At 46.9% G+C, this 27509-nt stretch overlaps 1 protein-coding gene across 1 annotated transcript in view; it reads left to right on the top strand.

The window, feature by feature from the left end:
- The window catches only part of BASP1 (brain abundant membrane attached signal protein 1), a 187872-nt gene that overhangs the window by 42056 nt on the left and 118307 nt on the right, over positions 1 to 27509 (top strand). The window lies entirely within an intron of this gene.

The following is a 27509-nucleotide window of genomic DNA, read 5'->3' as shown; positions in this document are numbered from 1 at the left end:
ACTTTTTCCCTTAATGATGGCAGGTACTTCAATATGTCGATGCAGTCATACGAATCCAATATGTGAAATTCCACTTTGATGTACAAAGTTTTGTATCCAATTTGGACCCTCCCTCTAATCCAACTTGGGTATGTGCAATGACTCTCAATGCATGAATGAATATTAGCTTTGTAAAGCGCGAACTTTGCCCAGGGATGTCAAGGCGCTGCATCCCTACCTAGAAGATCTAAGTCTAAATGGATAGTCCTAGTTGGTAAGGAGATGAGCCAATCTCTTATTGGCTTAGAAGTTGGGTTGATTATTAGTTAGGGGAACCTTGTTTAAAAGTGTTTTTGAACCTAGCCTGTTTATGTTGCCGGCAGACCACCAATATCCTCCTTTTGATTTAATAGAGCTTCCGGGGTATGGGATTTTGGAACGCTGTAGTCTTCGCATCCCAATATAGTGTGCAACACTCGTATGTGTAGTATGGATGTAAAACTGAAAAACAGCTGTTCAGTTATATCCTCTCCTGATATGGCTTTAGTGTGAGAATTCTGTCATCGACCACTGTTACCTTCCAACGTCCTCTTTAAGTGTGTCCCATAAAAACACCTAATTTGTACAGTAGGCAAAATATTTATATTGCACGGCTTTTGAAGAAAAATATAATTTAATATTTCATTATCCTATCGCCACACAGAATGCAATCCACAAAAAGTAATGGGCTTTTTAATTAGAATGTTTCACTTACTACTGTTTCAGGTTTTACACAAGCCGGTTCTCGGACCGTGGAGTGCTTTGAGTTTTGTCTTCGAGCTCCGAAATGATTGCATCTAGGGATGTATCCTAACCATAGAAGGTTCAAATATGTTTGTTTGAACATCTCTTGTGGTATTTATAAATGTATAATAGTTTCATTCCTATTCTCAACAAATGTATGGGCTAGTAAATGGTCGGTTTCATACAATTCAGCTCATTACCTTATATTGTGGCTCTTTAGTGTTTTTATAACCTGATTTTACATCGACCTCAATCCTTGATTATTGAGAACCATAGTAAATAGATGATGAATAGTTACACATGCAGATGCGATTTAAGTTTTGTAACAAATGAATTGTATAGCACAAATGACAGTTATATGTAAATTGAATTCAATGGTAATCCCAGTGTAGGTAGTTGTTAAAAAAGTTATGGCAAAGCTCCGATTACAAAGGCGTTTGGCCTCATTCCAAGCGAAAAATAAATGTTGTTTATTTCTGCTTTTACCTCTTCAAACTTTATTTCCCCATCAGAACAATGATATACCTTTTTTTAAATTTTTTTTAACCATCCCGTTAACATTGTTGACATCAAACGCCCACCGATCCCAATCCTGTCAATCTAGGTGTAGTTTCTACAAATATACATTTTTGGAATCCTGTGGATCACTTGGTTTCCCACAAATGTTTTGAATTAAAGCCGGGAAGGGGAGCCTGAGCTGAAGATTTAAAGATTTCTACAGCTCTAGTGCATACTTTGATTTAAAAATGTGATTTTGGCTATATGGTGGTGATGCCGTCTAATTCATAAATTCTACATTCCACAATGCATCTTTACATGTTGCAAATTCAGTAGAACGAAATGAGAATGTTTAAATATAAATGTGCGCTTGTCATGGAGAAGCCAATGCTATTCTTTTTGGGACCTTTGCAAGGTCGATCTTGAGTCGTGAAACTTCCTTTGAATTTAGGGTGACGGCATCCTGCTTTACTTGAGTGGTAATAGTCTCTTTTCTGATGTGTGTTGTGAAAACATGAGCAATTTCCCAATTTTAATCCTAGTCCATCAACAGTAGCCCCATCTGAGCTATGTTTGTATCCAGCTGGATTCTTCATTTCTCATGCCTGCTCTTTCTCGTGGTGCCTGCAGGACAATCTTTTCTACTTCCATTTCTATGACTTGCGGCAAAGATCACTCTACTACAAAAATTAAACTGTTCTGGTGAATTGAGCTGCTGAAATTCTTGTGACATGTCAAAATCTGAACTTTAGAGACTTGCACCATTGTCCGTTTGATTAGTCTCTACTACTTATTGGATTTTCCTTGTAGGCCTGTGGCCAAGTGTGCCAACATGCCAAGTTCCAGGCAGCGTATGAATATCTCCATTGTTGGTGCTGCTGAGATTGTTATTGCAAAGATTTTACAAGGAACTTGCTGTCAATATATCGCTTTACATAGTGGTAGGTTTAGTAACCACGCAAATGTAAAGCTGTTAGAAAGGTTATGTGTCGCTTGTATGTCATCTTGTAATTTAGTGATTTGGAAATCATATTGTATGTAGACTTCACCAAAGAGTTTGGTACATCAGTGAGAACATAGTTCTACTGCCTGAGTAGTATGTATGATAATAGTAAGCAGCATTGTCTTAGAATATCAAGACGGGTTACCCGAGCCTGGTCTTTAATGCCAGTGCAATCTGGTGCACGCAGTACGTCTGGTATTGGGAAAATTACAGTTGGACAAAGCCTTTTAATATTTATATATTCTGACCGCTCAGAACCAGAGTTCCAGCCATCTTAATTGATGTTGCTAAAGCCCTGAACAGTTTAGTTGACACTGCAAATGCAGAGAGGTATACCGAGGTTTTCACTGTCATAGACCCTCAATTTAATTCCTGCATTCTCACAATTTTAACCTATGTTGTCTGATCCATTTTAATGCCCTCAGTCATTCGCCTGAGATGAGTATCAACATTTCTCCCACACCACTTCCTTCTTCCATTTCTTGTTCTTGTACAGTTGCTATTTAATTAATAAATCCCATGCTTCTACGTAGAATGCCGTCTTGATGGGTAGTAAGAGTTTTCTTTTCTTGCTTCATATATTATTTCACTTTTATGGATACATTGTTATCCAAATAAAGTCATTGGATTGTGTATGTGTGTATATATATATATATATATATATATATATATATATATATATATATATATATATACACACACATAATATATAATTTATTTCTATTCTGTAATCAATCCTCGAGGAGAAACCGTGTTCATGAAGGAATCTGAGCAACCTTAAGACGAGTAGATGTGGAGGCACACGTCTCACATAAGGAGTAACATTCTTGATAATACATTGTTATCATTAGCAAATAATTACTTGCTAGAAAAAATGTTTCATTTCTACGTACCAAAACAGAATGTCTAAATTACATAGCTTGCTCCATTCCAGAAGGCATATGGAATGTATTATTGTGTGCTCTCCTATCTTTACACATTTTTGGACGGGCCATGGTTCCGGTTCGGGGGTATTGACCAGCATTTCCATGTCATGTAACTTTTGTTGGCTTCCTACTCGGGGATCTTTTCCTTCATCAAAATAACCCGTTGGTGTCCATGCTCCAGACAATCTCTGACACCAAGGCTAATGCACTCTGTGTTGAGAAATCTAAGCCTGCGGAGCACCTAGGTTAAAAGCGAGCCCCATTGCCCGATGAATGTATCTTATCAGCAAACTCTACCTGCAGGAGATCAGTCTATTTTCATAATTGCACTTAATGTACACAAGGATGCAGTGCACATTAGGTGAAGCATAACTTGGCACCCATCATGAAAGTGCTCTTTTGTGATTGTGGATGGTGTGTGGAAAACAAATGCCCTCCTTCAGCCGATATTTGCATTGAGTTCCAGTTTAATACTTTATTCAGAACCTAACCCTGGTAGTTAATGATTAGCAAGCGCTCGTAGCTACTTTGCTCCTGAAACCTTTTGCAGAGGTCCTTCAGTAACCAACCAATACACTGAATTTTCTCAAGTTCACCTTCCAGCTGTATAAAATATCAGGCTGTTTTTAAGAACTGCTGTTCAAAGAAGGTTTCAGAATCTACCTCCAGGTTTATGTTCATTTGCTGCCCCAATGTGCAGGTTTGTATGATTCATGGTTGTACTCTGTATTTTACGTACGCTTTATAGAGAGGGTATGTGTATAATATTCAACTGCGCACCCATTAGCCGAGGTGGGTGTTTTTCTGTGATTTCACAGTTGAGGTTCCGGACTATACTTGTGGGGCAGAATTTGAATTTGTTAAAGGAATGTAAAAATGGGTGGGAAGCGTAAGGGGAAACACTTGGCACATTTTAAGGACGCTGGAGAGGTCCTGGTGGAACCACTTGGAAGTCACACAATCATTACACTTGAGGATGGATGGGCATGTGGTGCATGGGCTTTTTCTGGACAGAAAATTCAAATGTAGGGTTGAATGACTGCTAAGTGTTAACTTTTTTACTAGTGATATTGATAGAAATGGTTATGACTACACTGGGAAGATTATATCAAATGACACTGTTTTGTTTGACTTAAGCTCGAGGGCAGTTAATCACATGAAAGCCATCTATATAGATGCCAGTGAGTCTTTTGATAATGTTGTGTAGCATCCAGTGTTGCACTTCAGGCAGATCGTTGCATACACAACCATACCATGAAGATGGATATCCCGGCGCTCGCATCTTTCCAAGAGCATCATGCAGTATCATACAATAGAATACACCTAGGCCAAATTCCTACCCTATGTGCTACAGCAAACAAATGATGGATGGTATGCTGACAATGCAATCATTCTCCCCCAGTCAAAAGATCTAGGTTAAATCCATAGTTCTTTTGCCAACTATGCCACCCCAGTTTGGACCCAGCCATGTGCAAATCAGTCTTGACCCTGTGCCCCATGAGAACAGTCCAGACAGAACTGCCAGGCCAGGTCCTCCCTGGACTGGAAACAAGCATCCTGGGACCGGTTTCAGGGTATGTCACCCTTCAGACAGGCTAGCTTGAATCCAGTGGCACAGTGAGCAAGGGACCCACGTCTGGGCATACCCATCCCACATAGGGAGAAAAGTGTTACAGCAAACAAATGATGGATGTAATGCTGACAATGCAAACATTCTCCACCCAGTCAAAAAATCTGGGTAAAATCCATCGTTCTTGTGCCCACTACGCCACCCCAGTTTGGACCCAGCCATATGCAAACCATTCTTGACCGTGTGCCCCATGGGAACAGTCCAGACCGAACTGCCAGGCCAAGTCCTCCCTGGACCGGAAACCAGCATTCTGGGACCGGTTTTAGGGTACGTCACCCTTCTTCAGTCAGGGTAGCTTTAATCCACTGGCACAGTGAGCAAGGGCAGAGGCCAAATATAGCATTAAAGGGTTATTGTGGCACTCAACTGCACTCCATTACTGCCCATTGCTTAAACATTTATTTATATCTGCTGGGAAACTGGCATGCCCATCTTCCTAGAAGAATCCCAAGCTATTCAGTGCTGCCTTCTTGTCTCACTTATTAGATGCCAAGAACATTCACCCAACACTCATGGACGGGTTTGCACGAAAAAGAAACTTACCCATTTGCCCTCTGGCTAACGCTCTCAGAAGCCGAATCAGACTTCCGGAAACCTCGGAATCATTTGGAAAGTTGCCCCCAGAATACTGAAAGTGCTGCAGTGCTGAACCAGTGGCAGATTGTGCACTGTACAAATGCTCATAAAGTAAGAAAGTAAGGGCTGTCTGGAGGCAACACCCATGGTAATAATTTAGGCTAGAAATCATTAAAAGCAGCTACCAAAAAAAGCAAAAAATATTATTGTAAATGGGTTTGGCAGAGTTGTTTATTTAATGTAGCAAAACAGTTTTTGTTGTGGTATTAGAGCGTGGTGAGATCGGAAAGTGCAAAGGCTGGAGAGAGTTGTTATTGTGTGTGGCATGGCCCTTCCTGCTTAAGTGGCAGCAGTGTGCCAGAAGTTGGGGAAAGTTCTAGTAGTTGTCTAACCTGGCATTTGCCATTTCATGTTCCCAGGAGCAAAGATCTACCTGTGATGACGATTGTCACAAGTCTGAGGAATGTTGAGGTTGATCTTGTTGGGCACATAAACAAAAAGGATCTTTGGCACGGTCATCCATATACATATCAGATTATAAAGACCTTTACCTTTTAAAAACTAATTTTACTTTTACACACACACCCCATCACTACACTAGCCACTTAACAAATCTCTACTAGCCAAATGCAGCCACAAAACCAATCATTGGCAATCCCACAACCGTATGACAAGGAAGCCTAAATTGGTGCCATTCTAATTGTGAGAAGTGCTATATTAATAGCTAAATATGTACCCAGAACTTTGTTTTCCTTTTTCTAAACTTGATTGTGCACATTGCAGTCAATATATTTTTTTCAGTTTTCTTGTTTGGAAAAAAATCAAGATATGCAAAATGATCAGCAGCGCGTGAACCTGAGACTTTTTCATCCTATTGAACTACATGTCATAACGAGATGGTTGGGAATTGCGGGGGGGGGGGGGGGGGAGGGCTGTGTGCGTGTGTGTGTGTGTGTTTCCAAGAAATAGTTTTCTACAAGCTTAAACAATTAACTCCTCAGCCGGCCCCAATCGCATTTTACCTCCTATTCATCTACCTCTTCTCGTGTTCTACTTGTCTGTCACTCCAATTGTATGGTGCATGCTAATTATAAAGTTGCTCGTCTTTTATTGTTTCACTCAGGAGTGGTCCTGGTTCGCTTTAACTATTCCCTTTGCCACCAGTTTGGAGTTTGTGTGCTCGGTTAGTAGCTGTTATTAACATGGGCCCATTGAGAAGATCAAGTTGATGCGCTTATGGCAATTGATTAGTGTTAATTATCTCCACCATGTGGAATATATAGGGCTTGATTTCAAGTGCTGCGGTCTTACGACTGTTGCACTCGCAGTGGTGCACCAGTGACGACCCACCGTCTGCCGGATTATGACTGAGTCTTTCCAGCGGTGGACCGTCAGATGCGCCAGGGAACCACTGCTTCCTGGCGGCACGATGCAATATGCTGAGCTGGACTGGCTCCGTCCTGCCCAGCATATTACGAGTTTACCCACAGCCAGCCTTTGTATGGGTCTGAGGCCACCATGAAAAGGCTGGCGGTGGAGATACAAAGGGGGCCCCTTGCCATGTGGATGCATTCAGGGGGGCACAACTGTCTGCTTGCACCCCAGTTCCAGCATGGAATGGACTTTACAGTCCATGCCGTTCTCGACATTTTTGCCGTTACCATTGTGGTGCCTTTTTTTCAAGCTCTGCCATTGGAAAGGCAAAAAGACCATCCACCTGTACGAATTCAAAAGACCATCCACCTGTACGAATTCAACTCTTTGCGTGGCTTTACTTCTGCACCGGCGGAGAGCCAGCGCAACAGCACCAAAGTCGTAATCAGGCCCATTGTCTGTTCAGGCTCCACCCCAACATTATTACTGACTAGCAGGCATTGATCTTTGCATGGCCACTCGAATTGTGTTGGTAGTGCAAGGCTAAATTATGTGGCATGGCTGGATAAACTAATGTGCAACAAAAGGCAAGCTACGCAGATTTTTGTAGAACGCTGTGTGACAGTATTTGCCACTATTTTCTCATTTTGTCATATATTGATATTGTATTGGGAAAAGTGTCTCATCATTGGTATGATTTTAACAGCCAAGTGTAGCAACCAGCGAGAACTGCCCAGTTAAAGGCTGCACTGCACCACTCTTGTTCTAGCTGCTGGAGCTAGAACATAGCAACAAACGGTGGATTGTGTGGACATTTGTTTTGCAGAATCGCATAACTCCAGTGACCCAGACCATAAGAAGCCAGTCCTGATTCTGTTGTTTCTCTGTAAATCGCACGTCCACCTGGCCATTTATTAGAACAGTCTGTATCCCAGTGGTGCATAATACTGGATTTTGCTCTCACTCTACCCATTTGTGGTGTTCCTGGGCACTGACTAGACTCCCTTTAAATCAAAACAATTGCCAATCAACAGAATATGTACTCACCCTTGCGCTGGATTGAAAAGCTTCACGCACCAGACCCATGCTGCATTTTCTTAAAGCCTTTATCTTTTCTATGGTCCTAGACACAATTTATTCAACACATTTAACTGCAATACACATTATGAATCTGAGTAGGTTCTTTGGATTTGATCCTGAAAAATAAGGAGAAAAAGTAACAGAGAAAACCAAATGCGCTTATAGTTCTATGGATGAACTATAAGCGCATTTGTTTTTTTATGTTACTTTTTCTCCTTATTTTTCAGGAGCAAATCTAAAGAACCTACTCCGATTCATAATGAGTATTGCATTTAAATGTGTTGAATGAATTGTGTCTAGGGCCACTTTGTTTTCTATACTATCCAATACCCAGGTCCTTTGACCTTGTCTGGGTCTTTCCCCATTTTCATAATGGTTTATCTTTTCTGTGGCATTTATTTTCCACTTCATCTTTCTCAAAGTATTTACACTGAGTTAAAGATTTACTCTGGCAATATATTTTGCGGCAAATAAAAAGTCATTGTGGTAGAAGTGGTGGGGTTGAGAAATTAAGAGCTTGCTCAGGAAGGCTTAAAAATCAGATCACCTTCATCTGATATTGGGTACATTCAAAACGGGCCCCCTGAGCCACTTATTCCACTCAGAGTGGTGGTGAAAAACATGACTTCTGTTAATAATAATTATTCTTACTCTAAATATAGATGATAAATAGTGATGTTCCTGTTATCCAATTTATGATGGTAAGATTACCATTCTTGGAAGGTTTGAAGGCTAGGTCTGCTTTGCCAGACTTCACTGTCCTGACCTCCAGAACACTGCATTTGTCAGTTCACTGAGAACCTGCAATAGCAAAGATCATGATAACCATGTCATAGTGCCCAAGGGAATGAGTTGCGAGTCTCTGAAGGGACTAAAAACATTTGTATATTACATGTTCTTTATCAATATAATGTTGTCTGGGAACTGTGCATGGATACATGTGGATCTTGGAAAGCTATATTGCAGACTGATATTTTAGGAAGCTGATGACCCACGTCTAAAGTTCGTAGTTTTGCAAGAGTACAAAGTGGAATTCCAACATTATTGTTCCATTCCATACAGCTGTTTGTTCCTCGATATCTTGACATTGTGCCTGCTAAGCAGTTAACAAGAGCAGGTTCCTAAGCCCCTTCCTGGGACATGTCTGTAGAAAAGGTCTACCTTCAATCAATGGCATTGAACACTTCACCTAAATTAGAAGAAACGAAAAAATAAATGTGTATGCTTTGTAAAAGCTGCATTCTCCTTTTAGCATTCGTGCCTGCTTTTTAGGTTTAACTTTAATGCCAAATCCTTCAGTGACATAAGGGACTCCAGTGCTGCAAGTTGAATTACTGACTTTGTAGTTGGTGAAGCTGACCGCCTAATGCTACCGGATTGTCGTTTAGCATTTACACAACACTCCTCATAAAGCATTATCCGTTTTAATAGCTTGGCTTTGAAGGACCACAAGTTGCATCATTAGCCCAATAGTTCCTGCTCACATTAAACAGATGGCATCGGTAGGCAGTCGAGGACCTAGGCCCAGTTGGTTGAGTCCCCATCAGTGCTTGCTTCTCATAATTTCCCCTAATGCTGGTCTACACTCTACTCGCATTCCTCATCTTTCTACACACTTCCACTAATGCCTGCTGTTTGTTTATTGACTCTAAACCACCCAAACAAGTCATCAGAAAGATTATGATGTTACATGCAAAAATTGACTTGTTTTCTGGTTATTGCTTGCCCTTCTCTCTTAGCTATAGCATTAATTTTTAATCTTTCCTCGCTTTCTTTATATAACCTTATCCTCACTCCTGCTCAACCCTTTACTGAATTGTTAAATGTCACCTTTTCTTTGTGGCCCCTTTCCTCTTCTTGCTGTACCATCCTCGCCCATACTCTAGTAGCGATAACTCCTGCCTCATGATATTGAGGTACCTCTCAGACGCCGTCGACGCAGTTGACTTTCCGACCCCATATGCACCCAGAAGTCTCAAATCGGGTTCACCAATGAGGTCCTTCACTGGTTATTCTCCTGCTTTTTCGACCAGCACCAGTTTGTTCACATTGGCACCTCCAGGTCACAAAGGATCCCTGTCCTCTGTGGAGTTCCCCAGGATTCCATACGGTCTCCTTTCATCCTCCAACTATGCATGGAGTCAATTTGATGCTCTACTCACAGATCACTGCAACAAGATTCACTAATATGCCAATGATTCACAATTCTACTTGAAAGTCTCCTCTGTTTCAGACGTACAACACCTCAAACAGTGCTTTCACATCAATTAGGGCTGGAGGCCCAGCGTCTGTCTTAAGCTCACCTTAACCAAGACAGAATTCATGTTTTCTGCCAAGAACAACAAACAAGATACAGTACAAACCTGGCTCCGTGGCATGAACCTTGAAGCCTTTGAATCCTGACTCTCACTGAATGCCATGGCACATGGATTCACACTGATTACCAACCTCTCCCTCGAGGAACACATTGCTAACAAAATAAAGACAACCTGTTACCAGTTACCTCTTCTAAAGGAAGTTAAGCTATTTCTTCTTCAGAGTATTTTCAGAACTTCTGTTCAAGCCCTCATACTCGTGCATCTGAGTGTAGGTAATGCTCTACTCCATGGCCTCCCAGACTCCACACTGGCAACCTATAGGGGCATTCTACTTGTCACAGTACATCTCATCGAGGGCCTGAAGAAATATGATCACATCATAATTGTTGATTCCATCCGATTCGGTCTGGAGGTGGGTGACAGTTTGGTTCTTTTAGACCTATCGCCTGCTTTTGATACAATCTCGCACCATATTCTCTTGGCCCCTCACCACTCAGTAGGTATTGAGGGCTGGCTTGAAAGTGGCTGGCCTCTTTCCTGGAGGATAGGGGACAAGAGGTGCCATCCCTTCTTGGCCAAATCCTGCAATCAAAGTGTAGTAGTACCGCAGGGCTCTGCTCTCAGCACGACTCTATTTAATATTTACCGTACTCCTTTGGCTACCTTTGCTGAATTTTTAGGGGCAAAAATCATGTCCAATGCAGATGACACCCAGCTGCGGTTTTCTTGGAAGATTAAGGAGCTTTGCCCAGGCAGTAAAATTTACAATTGCCTTTCGGTGGTGTTTGGGTGGCAGTCCACGAACCAATTTAAATGTAATGCTGGAAAGACAGAACTGCTTTTTTTTGTGTCAGAGACTGAGACATCTTGGCAGTCCTTTTGGCTGTTGACGCCCCCCCCCACCTATCAAAAATATGGTGGTGATAAACCTGGGCTTTGAATTTGATGGTCAATTGCTATTCCATTCCCAAATAAATTCAGTGGTGGGCACTTGTATTGCCCTTCTTTTACTTCTTCAGAAGTTTCTGTTCCTATTGTCCTTTTTTGGCCAGACAACAAGTGATTCAAGCCCTGATCATCTCATGTCTTGACTATGGGAACAGTCTCTATTCAGGCTTGCCCAAATACCTGATTGGTAGGCTGCAGCTGGTCCAAAATGATAGCAGCCCAAACTATTTTCGGGCTCCCCCATGACTCTTGTGTGTTCAGGTTTCTTAAGAGTCTGCATTGGTTGCCGATAACAAAGAGGAATATCTTTAAGACTCTGCTTGTGACCCAGTAAGCTCTATATGGAACTGGCCCAGGCCATCTACAAAACTGAATTAAGTTCTATGCCCCTCAGAGAAACCTTCGCTCTCCAAATCTCTGCCTTGCCCAAATCATGCAAATCATGGAGGCAAGGTCTAGTGGCAAAGCCCTTTCTTTCTTAGGCCCTTCCCTCTGAAACAAACTGCCTTTGACCCTCAGACGTATCAAGGCAATGCCTGTGTTTCTGAAAAAGCTTAAGACCTGGCTTTTTTTCCAGCCCCTAGTTCTGTTCTTCTTTCCCTGCTGTCACCCTTCGGTAATAGCGCAAGGACACTCCTTGGAGTAACAGTTGCGCTATATAAATAACCCCACATTGACATAGACATCACCCCATCTTGATGACCACATCTGCAGTATATTCATTTAGGTGGTATATTTCCCCAATTTCTGTCACTTTTGGCAAAAGGAAGGCAACAAGTAATAAAATTATACTGGGAGGCAACCCTACCACAGCAGATTCATTTCTGGCCAGAGCTGTGAGTGTAATATCAAAGGAAATCGACTTGACTGAGGGACGTATGTCCCTACGATATACTGGAATAGTGCATCTGTTTTAGCCATTGTTGTCTGCAGAGTTGATAGCTGAGCCAGCTAAGTTGAATAGCCCTGTTTTAATACAGTTGCATTATCAGCCGCACCTCTGCCAGCTGCTAAGCATAAAGGGAAGGACTCTGGGAACAGTCGATAAGTTGTTAACTCCATCTGGGGCCTCTGGTATGCGGATTGTAATTCTATGGGGGGCATCAAGGATTCTGTTTGGGCCTCTTCCATTAACGTTTATAGTGATTCTTAGTGTTTTAGATCTTTGAGGGAGAAGTTGGACAAACTGGAGGCCGAAGTAGGGAAAAATTTGCATCTGTGCTAGCAACAGGCTGCTGTTGTAGAGCCCAGGTCCTCAACTATGACTGTAACAAACTGTCCTCCCCTTCTATGGCCAGCACATATAGTCCTTTTGCCCCATAGTTATCTAGATGTGTCTCCTGGTCAGCCATTCCATCTATCGCGCCAGTTTGTGCGGCAGGACCAACTAGTCTTCTGCATCATCTGTTCCACCTTGTCTGACTGTGCCTGAATCTCAACCTGTATCTCAGCCTCGTCAGCTGCCTTTGATTAATCTTCCCCCTCCCTGCTGTCCATATGTTGTGGTTCTGGCAGGTGTTCCTCCTCTGCCATACTACTCCGTAGTCAACTAGTCCGCTCCAGAGTAAGGTGTGTCATTGGTTAGTCAACCACGCTAACTTTAACGAACAGGACTATAAGGATATTGTGATGGTGCTTTGTGTGGGTTGGATTGGTTCTTCTAAATCTATTCAAGGGGACTGTGTAATTGTAAAGTTACGGTCTTTAGCAATCGGCAGAAAAAGTTTGATTCAGTACCATCAGCCTTATGTTGGGTATAAGGATACTAACATCTTACCCCCATGGCTTTTTCTATAGATACCCATATTTGGGCCGATATTCAGTTCCGTTTGGCGGTCCACCAGCTCATAGTATATATGACGATTGTAATATCCCATGTAGTAATCGGTTTGCACAGCTAATGGATCTTGATGAACTAGATTGACTTTTTATTGGTCCCCGGAACACAAGTCCACCCTCTTGACTTTAAACCATTTCCTTAGGGGCTGATGGGCGAGGCCTCCCAGCCACAGCATTTTGATGCTGTCATCTTTGTTCCTTCAAATGAGGTCTCTACTGCTTCAAAGGAGCCTTCTATGGCTGTTTGTACCCATTTATCTGCACGCTGTACCACTTTTTTTTTATTTTTATTTTTTTATTCAGGTTTGCACAATAAGACATAACCTTCTCCATTAGGTTTAGTTTTACAATAGTGACCATGTTGGCATTGCACTTGTACACATTGGTTACTTTCATATACAATTTGTTCCTTCTCACCATACTCGCAACTGACATTTGGTTTCCCTTCCCTCCCACCCGATGCTAGTATCTCCCGTCTGCACACAATGCTGTCCCCTGTACCCCCCTCATCCCAGGCTAGTTTCTGGGCTTGACTCTGTTTGCGGAGGTTCACATATATTTCCTCTAAATTCGTTCCACTTCCCCCAAAACTTAACCATTTCTTGGGGCATCCCCTATGTGTGAACACTGCCCTCTCCGACACCATCGCCTCCTCCATATCATTCCACCATTGCAGGTAAGTGGGCACCACTTCCGCGCCCCAGTTCCTAGCTATGTTTCTCTTTGCAATTGTCATCCCCAGTGTAGTCCAATTCTGCAACTGTTGATTCAGGTCCGACCCTGTACCACTTTGAACCCTGATGTCGTCAGTGCATCAGCGGGCAGGAAGCAGGGCGGATATGTGGTTCCAACTATTTTACACTTCGACGTTGGAACGTGGCTGGGCTTAAAAACAAGATTTGATTTTGAATTTGTAAAGCGCTGCAGTCACCCAAGGGCATCAAGGCGCTGTAGACTACCATCCAAAAAGAGAGTCCATGAGTGAGGATGATACAGGAGATAGCTACATGCAAAATAACCAAGAATTTAGAGCCTTTCCAAAGGGCAGGTGCTGGGTGATAACCTTCATGTTTTTTGGAAGGGTATTCCAGAGCTTACTGGCGGCAGTCGAGAATGCTCTGTCACCCTATTTCTTCCTTGTTGGTCTGGGTACGTCAAGATGTAGGTTAGAAGATGAGCGAAGGGATCTGCCACGCAGAGTACCAGCTAAACATGGATTTTAGTCTTGTTGGGTAAGGGAGATAGAGAGCCTTATAGACCATATAAAGAGATTTGAAGCTGATATTTTTAATTGTAAGCCAGTGTAGGGTTTCCAAACCTTTGGCAGCTGAGTGTCTTTTGGGAATGTCCAGAACAAGTCTTGCAAGGGCATTCTGCACCAATTGGAGTTTACACTGCGTATTCTTGTTCAAATCCGGTCTGTCTATCTTTCATAGTTAACTTTGATTTGTAGTTTTGCAGGAGACATGGGCTATATCACCTATGATGTGCAGAGGTTTCCATGTTATTTGTGTCCTGCTACAGCCTCCCCCATGGGAGAGCGAAGGTGGTGGGGGGGGGGGGGGGGAGGGAGGGAAGAGTCTTTTGATCTGGGTCAAATTAAATCTCGGAATCAAAGTTTCTGGTGTTAACCTGACTAGTATAGCATACCAGACTTTACTTGACCAGGATTGTTTTAGCTCTAAATTTTTGTTAAGTTAATTTCTACAAAAACAATTTTACTTATTTCCACTGTCGTTTCTTTGAGTTATTCAATTTTATTATGAGCCTAAAATCTTTGGTGAAAGGTAACATCTCCCAGTTACGAGTTTCAATATGTGGGTGTTTCAATGCCAAGTTTGGTAATAAGCCAACAGAGCTTGGCTCTTTGCGCCCAGCTGCTGATACTGTACTATGAGGTGCTAGGGACCTAGAGCTGAGGGATTCTGTTGCTTAACTGGATCTTGTTGGTGTAGTTAACTACTTGCAGGGTTCTGGTACAAGTAAGCCAACTTACACGGGAGGGGGACAAGCGTCAAGTATTGATTATATATTTGCTTTCAAACACTTCCTTCAGTGTTGCCTTAATAGTGCTGTGATAGAGCCATCTGGGGAAGGCTCTGGTAGGGATTCCTAGGGATATTAGGGTGATTCGGGAGTCCAGATAAAACTAATAGCTGACCATTAGGGAGGGGAAGAGTTTTCTGCATCAAAAAGACTTGGAAGCTCTCGAATTAGTAGCTGCTTGGAATTGCAGTAAAGTGTCCTGGGAAACAGTTAACAGGCTTGAGCAGTGAGACGCTCCCCCCCCCCCCTAATCTGCTCTTAAATATAATATCTCGGACCAGGACTGATTAAGCATTTAACCTCCATTTATCAACTGGAGGTAGATATGGAGTGTAAAGTTGAATTACAACCGCATTTATCCCACTCTGCTCCTTTTCATGTTTCACTACAGGACGTAGAGGACGCAACTCGATCTAGTGCAGGTGGTAAAGCTCAAGTCCTGATGGGATCCCCATGGATTTATTTAAATGTATTTTAGTTCTATGGGGCCCCTGCTTACAAACCTATTCAACAACTCTCTGTGTAGCAGGATTCCAGAGTCTTGGACCCTCTACAATTGTGCCAATCTTCCAGAAGGGAGACCTGGGGAGATTGAACAACCCCCATCTTCCATAGACGGAGTCTTGCATAATATACTCTTTATATATTTGCATTGGATGAGGCGATATCGGGAGGACACCACTGCGCCCCGGGGACTAGCTATGGCCTCAGCCCAATTGTCATCAGGTATGTCGTCCTGCCATGCCCTTCTAGTCTGGTGTGGTGTAGTGTTGGAGTGCGTTAACGTCTAATAGACCTGCCTGATTTTAGGAGCACCCAGGCCCCTCATGAGGAGACGGCCTTCAAGGGGATGGAACTCTGGCAAGCTGTCCAGGGTAAGGATCGTGGGGGTCAGGGCATGACGCAATTGGAGATATTTATAAAACTGTGACTTGTATAGCTGGAATTCCGTCTGTAACTGCTGAAAGGACAATAAAGTAGTCTCCTTCATAATCTCTCCCAGTGTGGATATGCCCACTAGATCCCAGTTGCGGAATCCCGTTAGGGCCACAACCTGGCGCAATTGAGTTCCATACCAAAGGGGGGGTCGCTTGGGTAAATTGACCCCGCCACCCCATTTGCCCAACAACATACCGTCATAGCCAAATTACCGTCTTACAAGGATGAGGCAGGGAGTCTAGGTTAAGTGCACTATATAGTAGCTTTAGGAGAGGGGCACCCTCAAGTGCAGTGTGTTCCAATACAAATGCCAAGTCCAGTGGTAAACAGTACCACCAGTCATTTATAATCAGTAAATGAAGGCAGCGTAATAGGAAAATACGTCAGCTGCTGCGATACCCCCACAATGTCGATTGCGCACAGGTTTTTCTAGCACAACACGGACTGCCCCACCATTCCATAGGAATTTGTTAGGGATGGCGATAATGTTCGCAAACAGGATAGTGGTATGTGGTGGGGAAACTTTTGCAGCCGATACAACAATCTAGGTAGAGAGACCATCTTAAAAATCGCCAAGTGTCTGTACAATGACAGCCACAGGGAGGACCATATTGTCGTCTCATCTCGGAGGCTGGTGAGAAGGGGATTAATGTGGTGTGCCCATGAAGTCTGTGGGCAGGCTGCATAAAGGCACCTAACTATTTAATGCCCCCTGTCGCATTGGTCAGTTAAGCCGCCCATGCCCCTCTCCCCTGATTGCCACACACCGGGAATAAGACTGATTTGGTGGGTTTGGTATAGAGCCCGGTAGTCTGCCCGAAAACTCGGAGAATCTGTAGGATACGTGGTACCGAGATCCATGAATCCGTCATGAAGAAGAGGACATCGTCTGCGTATAACGCGATGTGGTCGTGCTCCGACCGCAGCCACTCAAACCACCGGATCACTGCGCACCCAAGCTGCTAATGGTTCTACTGCTAAGGCAAATAAGAGTGGGGATAGGGGGTAGCCCTGCCACCTATCATGACTGATAGGGAATGGAGCAGAGATATGACCCGCAATGTGCACCAAGGCAATGGGGTCAGTGTATAACAGTCGAACATACGCCAGAAAATGCGGCCCGAAATTGACGACTTCTAGGAGCTGGAAAATATATTTCCAACAAGGGAGTCAAAGGCCTTGTCAATATCAGCAAGTAGTATAGCCGTGGGATGCCTTAACTCTGGGGCCATCGCCATGGCGGCGTGAATGTTGAATGTTGTGGCTAATGGCACGATGCAGCATAAAGCCAGATTGATCAGGTTGAATTAAGTCCAGTACACAAGGACGCAGGCGATCGGCCTGGACCTTGCCCAGTAATTTGGGCTCAAAGTAAATTAGGGATATAGGCCTATATGAGGACGGTCCATCTGGAAGGCGGTCAGGCTTAAAAAAAAAACTATCTCTGCCTGTCTCCAATCCTGGGGCAACTGAGGGTGTTCAAGTGCTTTGTGTATCGCCTCTAGAAGGTGGGAGCAGAGGACGGACATGTGAGATCGGAGGAATTCCACATGGAATCTGTTGGGGACAGGAGCTCGTCCCAGGCACAGCGCCGTACTTAGTTCGTCAACCGTAATCAGGGCGTCTAGTCTGTCTCATCTGGTCACAAAGCGTCTGGGGTTCGGATGTCTCTAAGGAACTCCGCTATAAGGGCTGGTGAGAGCTGCTCCTGCCGCGCGTACAGCGTGGAGAAGTAACATGCAAATTCCGTGGCAACCTCCCCGGGGGACGAATGTAGAGCACCATCTGCACCTCGGATTGTCGGGGACCTCCAAACCTGACATAGCCTATGCAGCATCTTGCTAGACTTGTCCCCCCATTGATAGATTCAGTGTTGCGAAGCCAACCAAATCTCCTTGGCCTCATCCATGAGGTTGTGCTGTAACTCTTGTTGTGTGTACAATAAATGACGTTGGGAGGGCGGGGTCAGGATCCAAATTGTATTGTCTCCAGGGATGTCTGATGGGCCTCAAGCTCGGCCTGTTGGGCAGAGCGTTTGCACTTCTTTCGCATGGTAACAAATGTCCACTGGCCCTAAAGCTTGGATTGTGGGCTTTAGGGCCTCTGAAAGGATAACCTTAGATGGGGTGCGATCGACCATAATGTCTATGTATTCCTGGATTGCCCCAGTAAGTGTCTCTTGATAATCAGGATTCCGAAGGTGCTGTGAGGACATTCCCCACCTAAAGGTTTTTTTTTTTTGGACAGGGTATGCAGTTTGACAGAGACTTGGGAGTGGTCTGACAAACCGCTGGGAGGTGAGAGGCTTGAGAGAACCTGTGAATGTAGCTATGTGGTGTGAACAGGTAGTCTAGCCGGGAGAGGGAACCTTGATCCGCAGACATGTATGTATAGGCAGTTTCAGTGGGATGGTATTCTCGCCAAATATCTGCCCATCCCAGTGTGGAGGTGGTATGGAATTTTTGTTATTTGGGCATGGTGTTTGATTCAGGCAATTCCTGGCAGCCGTAATTGAATGTAGCACGTCTGAGACAAGGAAGAGCAGCAGGTTCTGTTTTTAATCCATCCTAGAAGGATGGATGGTCCACCATCTCTCCCTTTCTTAAGGTTTATAAAATTCAGTGTGACTCTACAGCAAAATATGGAGCAGGGGTGTGGGAACACCATACGGTGTCTTCCATATAGGTAGACGAAAGTAGAATCTGTAGGCAGTTGAAGAACCTCCCGTTCTCCAGTGCTAATTTTATTTTTCACACTTAACTGATTTAGATTTTCTGATGCCATTAAACTGGCTCGCTTCTTGCTCTGGTTGAGTGTGTGTTGAAACAATGCATCCATTTTTATTAGAGCAGTGATAGTGGACTGTTTTAGCCAGGATAAGGGTCTTTCCATTCCATGGTTGAACTATGTCAGTTAATCCTTTGCTGGCTGGAATGTTTATTGCCCCTAGTTGCATTATCAAATCTGACAACAGGGTGGTTTGTTGAATGTCATTTTGCACAAGGCACTCGGGAAGCTCTCAGTAAACATACAGTTCGTAATTATAAGCTGGCCCTTGTGACTGGTGATATAGCACTGTACCTTACTCGGGTGCTCACTTGCTGGGGGAGATCCGGCCTTTTTAGATTTGGGTCTGGCGCTTAATGTGCTTCTCTGACGAGGCGAAGTTGTGGGACTGCTTTTTAGGTTTTGCCTAGCGAAAGCTGCGCTCTGCGCAGCTTTTCGCGCAGGCGAAATCCTGTTGAGAACTGTAGGGTGCTTTGGGTCGGCCCTCGTCATTGATTGGCTGGCTCCGTAAACGGAGCCTTGCCATTGGACGAGGGGCCTGTCCGTCAATGCCGGACCAGACACGGGGGCGTTCCTGACATTCTTTCCCTTTTGCCGACGTCACGCGACGCCGGGAACGCCCCCGAGTCTGTTCCGGCATTGCCGGCACCTCCCTTGCTCTACTGTCATCACCACAACACTGCGCCCATTTTATCCCAAGCTAAACACTCGGAGAGGCGCAGTGACCGGGTCTTTGAAGGCCGCTCTCCCAATGAAAACAAGTTTTCTCTCCGAGTCAGCACGAGCAGGAAGACGAGCAGCGCGCCTCCCAGCTGGCCTCTCGCATCAGCATCCAGAGCTGCCCTGCGCGGTGTGTAGCTTCAGTGGAGCTTCAGAGTGGAGCTTCAGAGTGGAGCTTCAGAGTGGAGCTTCAGAGTGGAGCTTCAGAGTGGAGCTTCAGAGTGCAGAGTGGAGCTTCAGAGTGCAGAGTGGAGCTTCAGAGTGGAGCTTCAGAGTGGAGCTTCAGAGTGGAGCTTCAGAGTGGAGCTTCAGAGTGGAGCTTCAGAGTGGAGCTTCAGAGTGGAGCTTCAGAGTGGAGCTTCAGAGTGGAGCTTCAGAGTGGAGCTTCAGAGTGGAGCTTCAGAGTGCAGAGTGGAGCTTCAGAGTGCAGATTCAGAGTGGAGCTTCAGAGTGCAGAGTGGAGCTTCAGAGTGCAGATTCAGAGTGGAGCTTCAGAGTGCAGAGTGGAGCTTCAGAGTGCAGAGTGGAGCTTCAGAGTGCAGAGTGGAGCTTCAGAGTGCAGAGTGGAGCTTCAGAGTGCAGAGTGGAGCTTCAGAGTGCAGAGTGGAGCTTCAGAGTGCAGAGTGGAGCTTCAGAGTGGAGCTTCAGAGTGCAGAGTGGAGCTTCAGAGTGCAGAGTGGAGCTTCAGAGTGGAGCTTCAGAGTGCAGAGTGGAGCTTCAGAGTGGAGCTTCAGAGTGGAGCTTCAGAGTGGAGCTTCAGAGTGGAGCTTCAGAGTGGAGCTTCAGAGTGGAGCTTCAGAGTGGAGCTTCAGAGTGGAGCTTCAGAGTGGAGCTTCAGAGTGGAGCTTCAGAGTGGAGCTTCAGAGTGGAGCTTCAGAGTGGAGCTTCAGAGTGGAGCTTCAGAGTGGAGCTTCAGAGTGGAGCTTCAGAGTGGAGCTTCAGAGTGGAGCTTCAGAGTGCAGAGTGGAGCTTCAGAGTGCAGAGTGGAGCTTCAGAGTGCAGAGTGGAGCTTCAGAGTGCAGAGTGGAGCTTCAGAGTGGAGCTTCAGAGTGCAGAGTGGAGCTTCAGAGTGCAGAGTGGAGCTTCAGAGTGGAGCTTCAGAGTGGAGCTTCAGAGTGGAGCTTCAGAGTGGAGCTTCAGAGTGGAGCTTCAGAGTGGAGCTTCAGAGTGGAGCTTCAGAGTGGAGCTTCAGAGTGGAGCTTCAGAGTGCAGAGTGGAGCTTCAGAGTGCAGATTCAGAGTGGAGCTTCAGAGTGCAGAGTGGAGCTTCAGAGTGCAGATTCAGAGTGGAGCTTCAGAGTGCAGAGTGGAGCTTCAGAGTGCAGATTCAGAGTGGAGCTTCAGAGTGCAGAGTGGAGCTTCAGAGTGGAGCTTCAGAGTGCAGAGTGGAGCTTCAGAGTGGAGCTTCAGAGTGCAGAGTGGAGCTTCAGAGTGCAGATTCAGAGTGGAGCTTCAGAGTGCAGAGTGGAGCTTCAGAGTGGAGCTTCAGAGTGCAGAGTGGAGCTTCAGAGTGGAGCTTCAGAGTGGAGCTTCAGAGTGGAGCTTCAGAGTGGAGCTTCAGAGTGGAGCTTCAGAGTGCAGAGTGGAGCTTCAGAGTGCAGAGTGGAGCTTCAGAGTGCAGAGTGGAGCTTCAGAGTGCAGAGTGGAGCTTCAGAGTGGAGCTTCAGAGTGGAGCTTCAGAGTGGAGCTTCAGAGTGGAGCTTCAGAGTGGAGCTTCAGAGTGGAGCTTCAGAGTGCAGAGTGGAGCTTCAGAGTGCAGAGTGGAGCTTCAGAGTGCAGAGTGGAGCTTCAGAGTGCAGATTCAGAGTGGAGCTTCAGAGTGGAGCTTCAGAGTGCAGAGTGGAGCTTCAGAGTGCAGAGTGGAGCTTCAGAGTGCAGATTCAGAGTGGAGCTTCAGAGTGCAGAGTGGAGCTTCAGAGTGGAGCTTCAGAGTGGAGCTTCAGAGTGGAGCTTCAGAGTGGAGCTTCAGAGTGGAGCTTCAGAGTGGAGCTTCAGAGTGGAGCTTCAGAGTGGAGCTTCAGAGTGGAGCTTCAGAGTGGAGCTTCAGAGTGGAGCTTCAGAGTGGAGCTTCAGAGTGGAGCTTCAGAGTGGAGCTTCAGAGTGGAGCTTCAGAGTGGAGCTTCAGAGTGGAGCTTCAGAGTGGAGCTTCAGAGTGGAGCTTCAGAGTGGAGCTTCAGAGTGCAGAGTGGAGCTTCAGAGTGCAGAGTGGAGCTTCAGAGTGGAGCTTCAGAGTGCAGAGTGGAGCTTCAGAGTGCAGATTCAGAGTGGAGCTTCAGAGTGGAGCTTCAGAGTGCAGAGTGGAGCTTCAGAGTGCAGAGTGGAGCTTCAGAGTGCAGAGTGGAGCTTCAGAGTGCAGATTCAGAGTGGAGCTTCAGAGTGCAGAGTGGAGCTTCAGAGTGGAGCTTCAGAGTGGAGCTTCAGAGTGGAGCTTCAGAGTGGAGCTTCAGAGTGGAGCTTCAGAGTGCAGAGTGGAGCTTCAGAGTGCAGAGTGGAGCTTCAGAGTGCAGATTCAGAGTGGAGCTTCAGAGTGCAGAGTGGAGCTTCAGAGTGGAGCTTCAGAGTGCAGAGTGGAGCTTCAGAGTGGAGCTTCAGAGTGGAGCTTCAGAGTGGAGCTTCAGAGTGGAGCTTCAGAGTGGAGCTTCAGAGTGGAGCTTCAGAGTGGAGCTTCAGAGTGGAGCTTCAGAGTGGAGCTTCAGAGTGGAGCTTCAGAGTGGAGCTTCAGAGTGGAGCTTCAGAGTGGAGCTTCAGAGTGGAGCTTCAGAGTGGAGCTTCAGAGTGGAGCTTCAGAGTGGAGCTTCAGAGTGGAGCTTCAGAGTGGAGCTTCAGAGTGGAGCTTCAGAGTGGAGCTTCAGAGTGCAGAGTGGAGCTTCAGAGTGCAGAGTGGAGCTTCAGAGTGCAGAGTGGAGCTTCAGAGTGGAGCTTCAGAGTGGAGCTTCAGAGTGGAGCTTCAGAGTGGAGCTTCAGAGTGGAGCTTCAGAGTGGAGCTTCAGAGTGGAGCTTCAGAGTGGAGCTTCAGAGTGGAGCTTCAGAGTGGAGCTTCAGAGTGGAGCTTCAGAGTGGAGCTTCAGAGTGGAGCTTCAGAGTGGAGCTTCAGAGTGGAGCTTCAGAGTGGAGCTTCAGAGTGGAGCTTCAGAGTGGAGCTTCAGAGTGGAGCTTCAGAGTGGAGCTTCAGAGTGGAGCTTCAGAGTGCAGAGTGGAGCTTCAGAGTGGAGCTTCAGAGTGCAGAGTGGAGCTTCAGAGTGGAGCTTCAGAGTGCAGAGTGGAGCTTCAGAGTGCAGATTCAGAGTGGAGCTTCAGAGTGGAGCTTCAGAGTGCAGAGTGGAGCTTCAGAGTGCAGAGTGGAGCTTCAGAGTGCAGAGTGGAGCTTCAGAGTGCAGAGTGGAGCTTCAGAGTGCAGAGTGGAGCTTCAGAGTGCAGAGTGGAGCTTCAGAGTGCAGAGTGGAGCTTCAGAGTGGAGCTTCAGAGTGGAGCTTCAGAGTGGAGCTTCAGAGTGGAGCTTCAGAGTGGAGCTTCAGAGTGGAGCTTCAGAGTGGAGCTTCAGAGTGGAGCTTCAGAGTGGAGCTTCAGAGTGGAGCTTCAGAGTGGAGCTTCAGAGTGGAGCTTCAGAGTGGAGCTTCAGAGTGGAGCTTCAGAGTGCAGAGTGGAGCTTCAGAGTGGAGCTTCAGAGTGCAGAGTGGAGCTTCAGAGTGCAGAGTGGAGCTTCAGAGTGCAGAGTGGAGCTTCAGAGTGCAGAGTGGAGCTTCAGAGTGGAGCTTCAGAGTGCAGAGTGGAGCTTCAGAGTGGAGCTTCAGAGTGGAGCTTCAGAGTGGAGCTTCAGAGTGGAGCTTCAGAGTGGAGCTTCAGAGTGGAGCTTCAGAGTGGAGCTTCAGAGTGGAGCTTCAGAGTGGAGCTTCAGAGTGGAGCTTCAGAGTGGAGCTTCAGAGTGGAGCTTCAGAGTGGAGCTTCAGAGTGGAGCTTCAGAGTGCAGAGTGGAGCTTCAGAGTGGAGCTTCAGAGTGGAGCTTCAGAGTGGAGCTTCAGAGTGGAGCTTCAGAGTGGAGCTTCAGAGTGGAGCTTCAGAGTGCAGAGTGGAGCTTCAGAGTGGAGCTGCAGAGTGCAGAGTGGAGCTTCAGAGTGGAGCTGCAGAGTGCAGAGTGGAGCTTCAGAGTGCAGCTTCAGAGTGCAGAGTGGAGCTTCAGAGTGGAGCTTCAGAGTGCAGAGTGGAGCTTCAGAGTGGAGCTTCAGAGTGCAGAGTGGAGCTTCAGAGTGGAGCTTCAGAGTGCAGAGTGGAGCTTCAGAGTGCAGAGTGGAGCTTCAGAGTGGAGCTTCAGAGTGGAGCTTCAGAGTGGAGCTTCAGAGTGGAGCTTCAGAGTGGAGCTTCAGAGTGGAGCTTCAGAGTGGAGCTTCAGAGTGGAGCTTCAGAGTGGAGCTTCAGAGTGGAGCTTCAGAGTGGAGCTTCAGAGTGCAGAGTGGAGCTTCAGAGTGGAGCTTCAGAGTGGAGCTTCAGAGTGCAGAGTGGAGCTTCAGAGTGGAGCTTCAGAGTGGAGCTTCAGAGTGGAGCTTCAGAGTGGAGCTTCAGAGTGCAGATTCAGAGTGCAGAGTGGAGCTTCAGAGTGGAGCTTCAGAGTGCAGATTCAGAGTGCAGAGTGGAGCTTCAGAGTGCAGATTCAGAGTGCAGATTCAGAGTGCAGAGTGGAGCTTCAGAGTGCAGATTCAGAGTGGAGCTTCAGAGTGGAGCTTCAGAGTGGAGCTTCAGAGTGGAGCTTCAGAGTGGAGCTTCAGAGTGGAGCTTCAGAGTGGAGCTTCAGAGTGGAGCTTCAGAGTGGAGCTTCAGAGTGGAGCTTCAGAGTGGAGCTTCAGAGTGGAGCTTCAGAGTGGAGCTTCAGAGTGGAGCTTCAGAGTGGAGCTTCAGAGTGGAGCTTCAGAGTGGAGCTTCAGAGTGCAGAGTGGAGCTTCAGAGTGCAGAGTGGAGCTTCAGAGTGGAGCTTCAGAGTGCAGAGTGGAGCTTCAGAGTGGAGCTTCAGAGTGCAGAGTGGAGCTTCAGAGTGGAGCTTCAGAGTGCAGAGTGGAGCTTCAGAGTGGAGCTTCAGAGTGGAGCTTCAGAGTGGAGCTTCAGAGTGGAGCTTCAGAGTGGAGCTTCAGAGTGGAGCTTCAGAGTGGAGCTTCAGAGTGGAGCTTCAGAGTGGAGCTTCAGAGTGGAGCTTCAGAGTGGAGCTTCAGAGTGGAGCTTCAGAGTGGAGCTTCAGAGTGGAGCTTCAGAGTGGAGCTTCAGAGTGGAGCTTCAGAGTGGAGCTTCAGAGTGGAGCTTCAGAGTGGAGCTTCAGAGTGGAGCTTCAGAGTGCAGAGTGGAGCTTCAGAGTGCAGATTCAGAGTGCAGAGTGGAGCTTCAGAGTGCAGATTCAGAGTGCAGAGTGGAGCTTCAGAGTGCAGAGTGGAGCTTCAGAGTGGAGCTTCAGAGTGCAGAGTGGAGCTTCAGAGTGCAGAGTGGAGCTTCAGAGTGGAGCTTCAGAGTGGAGCTTCAGAGTGGAGCTTCAGAGTGGAGCTTCAGAGTGGAGCTTCAGAGTGGAGCTTCAGAGTGGAGCTTCAGAGTGGAGCTTCAGAGTGGAGCTTCAGAGTGGAGCTTCAGAGTGGAGCTTCAGAGTGGAGCTTCAGAGTGGAGCTTCAGAGTGCAGAGTGGAGCTTCAGAGTGCAGATTCAGAGTGCAGAGTGGAGCTTCAGAGTGCAGATTCAGAGTGCAGAGTGGAGCTTCAGAGTGCAGATTCAGAGTGGAGCTTCAGAGTGGAGCTTCAGAGTGGAGCTTCAGAGTGGAGCTTCAGAGTGGAGCTTCAGAGTGGAGCTTCAGAGTGGAGCTTCAGAGTGGAGCTTCAGAGTGGAGCTTCAGAGTGGAGCTTCAGAGTGGAGCTTCAGAGTGGAGCTTCAGAGTGGAGCTTCAGAGTGGAGCTTCAGAGTGGAGCTTCAGAGTGGAGCATCAGAGTGCAGATTCAGAGTGGAGCTTCAGAGTGCAGATTCAGAGTGGAGCTTCAGAGTGCAGAGTGGAGCTTCAGAGTGCAGAGTGGAGCTTCAGAGTGGAGCTTCAGAGTGGAGCTTCAGAGTGGAGCTTCAGAGTGGAGCTTCAGAGTGGAGCTTCAGAGTGGAGCTTCAGAGTGGAGCTTCAGAGTGGAGCTTCAGAGTGCAGAGTGGAGCTTCAGAGTGCAGAGTGGAGCTTCAGAGTGGAGCTTCAGAGTGGAGCTTCAGAGTGGAGCTTCAGAGTGGAGCTTCAGAGTGGAGCATCAGAGTGGAGCTTCAGAGTGGAGCATCAGAGTGGAGCTTCAGAGTGGAGATTCAGAGTGGAGCTTCAGAGTGCAGATTCAGAGTGGAGCTTCAGAGTGCAGAGTGGAGCTTCAGAGTGCAGAGTGGAGCTTCAGAGTGGAGCTTCAGAGTGGAGCTTCAGAGTGGAGCTTCAGAGTGGAGCTTCAGAGTGGAGCTTCAGAGTGGAGCTTCAGAGTGGAGCTTCAGAGTGCAGAGTGGAGCTTCAGAGTGCAGAGTGGAGCTTCAGAGTGGAGCTTCAGAGTGCAGAGTGGAGCTTCAGAGTGGAGCTTCAGAGTGGAGCTTCAGAGTGGAGCTTCAGAGTGGAGCTTCAGAGTGGAGCTTCAGAGTGGAGCTTCAGAGTGCAGAGTGGAGCTTCAGAGTGCAGAGTGGAGCTTCAGAGTGGAGCTTCAGAGTGCAGAGTGGAGCTTCAGAGTGCAGAGTGGAGCTTCAGAGTGCAGAGTGGAGCTTCAGAGTGGAGCTTCAGAGTGGAGCTTCAGAGTGGAGCTTCAGAGTGGAGCTTCAGAGTGGAGCTTCAGAGTGGAGCTGCAGAGTGCAGAGTGGAGCTTCAGAGTGGAGCTGCAGAGTGCAGAGTGGAGCTTCAGAGTGGAGCTGCAGAGTGCAGAGTGGAGCTTCAGAGTGGAGCTGCAGAGTGCAGAGTGGAGCTTCAGAGTGCAGAGTGGAGCTTCAGAGTGCAGAGTGGAGCTTCAGAGTGCAGAGTGGAGCTTCAGAGTGCAGAGTGGAGCTTCAGAGTGGAGCTTCAGAGTGGAGCTTCAGAGTGCAGAGTGGAGCTTCAGAGTGGAGCTTCAGAGTGGAGCTTCAGAGTGCAGAGTGGAGCTTCAGAGTGGAGCTTCAGAGTGGAGCTTCAGAGTGCAGAGTGGAGCTTCAGAGTGGAGCTTCAGAGTGCAGAGTGGAGCTTCAGAGTGCAGATTCAGAGTGGAGCTTCAGAGTGCAGAGTGGAGCTTCAGAGTGGAGCTTCAGAGTGCAGAGTGGAGCTTCAGAGTGGAGCTTCAGAGTGCAGAGTGGAGCTTCAGAGTGGAGCTTCAGAGTGCAGAGTGGAGCTTCAGAGTGGAGCTTCAGAGTGGAGCTTCAGAGTGGAGCTTCAGAGTGGAGCTTCAGAGTGGAGCTTCAGAGTGGAGCTTCAGAGTGGAGCTTCAGAGTGGAGCTTCAGAGTGGAGCTTCAGAGTGGAGCTTCAGAGTGGAGCTTCAGAGTGGAGCTTCAGAGTGGAGCTTCAGAGTGCAGCTTCAGAGTGGAGCTTCAGAGTGCAGAGTGGAGCTTCAGAGTGCAGAGTGGAGCTTCAGAGTGGAGCTTCAGAGTGCAGAGTGGAGCTTCAGAGTGGAGCTTCAGAGTGCAGAGTGGAGCTTCAGAGTGGAGCTTCAGAGTGGAGCTTCAGAGTGGAGCTTCAGAGTGCAGAGTGGAGCTTCAGAGTGCAGATTCAGAGTGGAGCTTCAGAGTGCAGAGTGGAGCTTCAGAGTGGAGCTTCAGAGTGCAGAGTGGAGCTTCAGAGTGGAGCTTCAGAGTGCAGAGTGGAGCTTCAGAGTGGAGCTTCAGAGTGCAGAGTGGAGCTTCAGAGTGGAGCTTCAGAGTGGAGCTTCAGAGTGGAGCTTCAGAGTGGAGCTTCAGAGTGGAGCTTCAGAGTGGAGCTTCAGAGTGGAGCTTCAGAGTGGAGCTTCAGAGTGGAGCTTCAGAGTGGAGCTTCAGAGTGGAGCTTCAGAGTGGAGCTTCAGAGTGGAGCTTCAGAGTGGAGCTTCAGAGTGGAGCTTCAGAGTGGAGCTTCAGAGTGGAGCTTCAGAGTGGAGC

The sequence above is a fragment of the Lissotriton helveticus genome, chromosome 4_1 (assembly GCF_964261635.1).
Source record: "Lissotriton helveticus chromosome 4_1, aLisHel1.1, whole genome shotgun sequence".
NCBI lineage: Eukaryota > Metazoa > Chordata > Amphibia > Caudata > Salamandridae > Lissotriton > Lissotriton helveticus.
The sequence above is the reverse complement of the archived record's forward strand: the minus strand, read 5'-3'. Positions and strand labels throughout refer to the sequence as shown.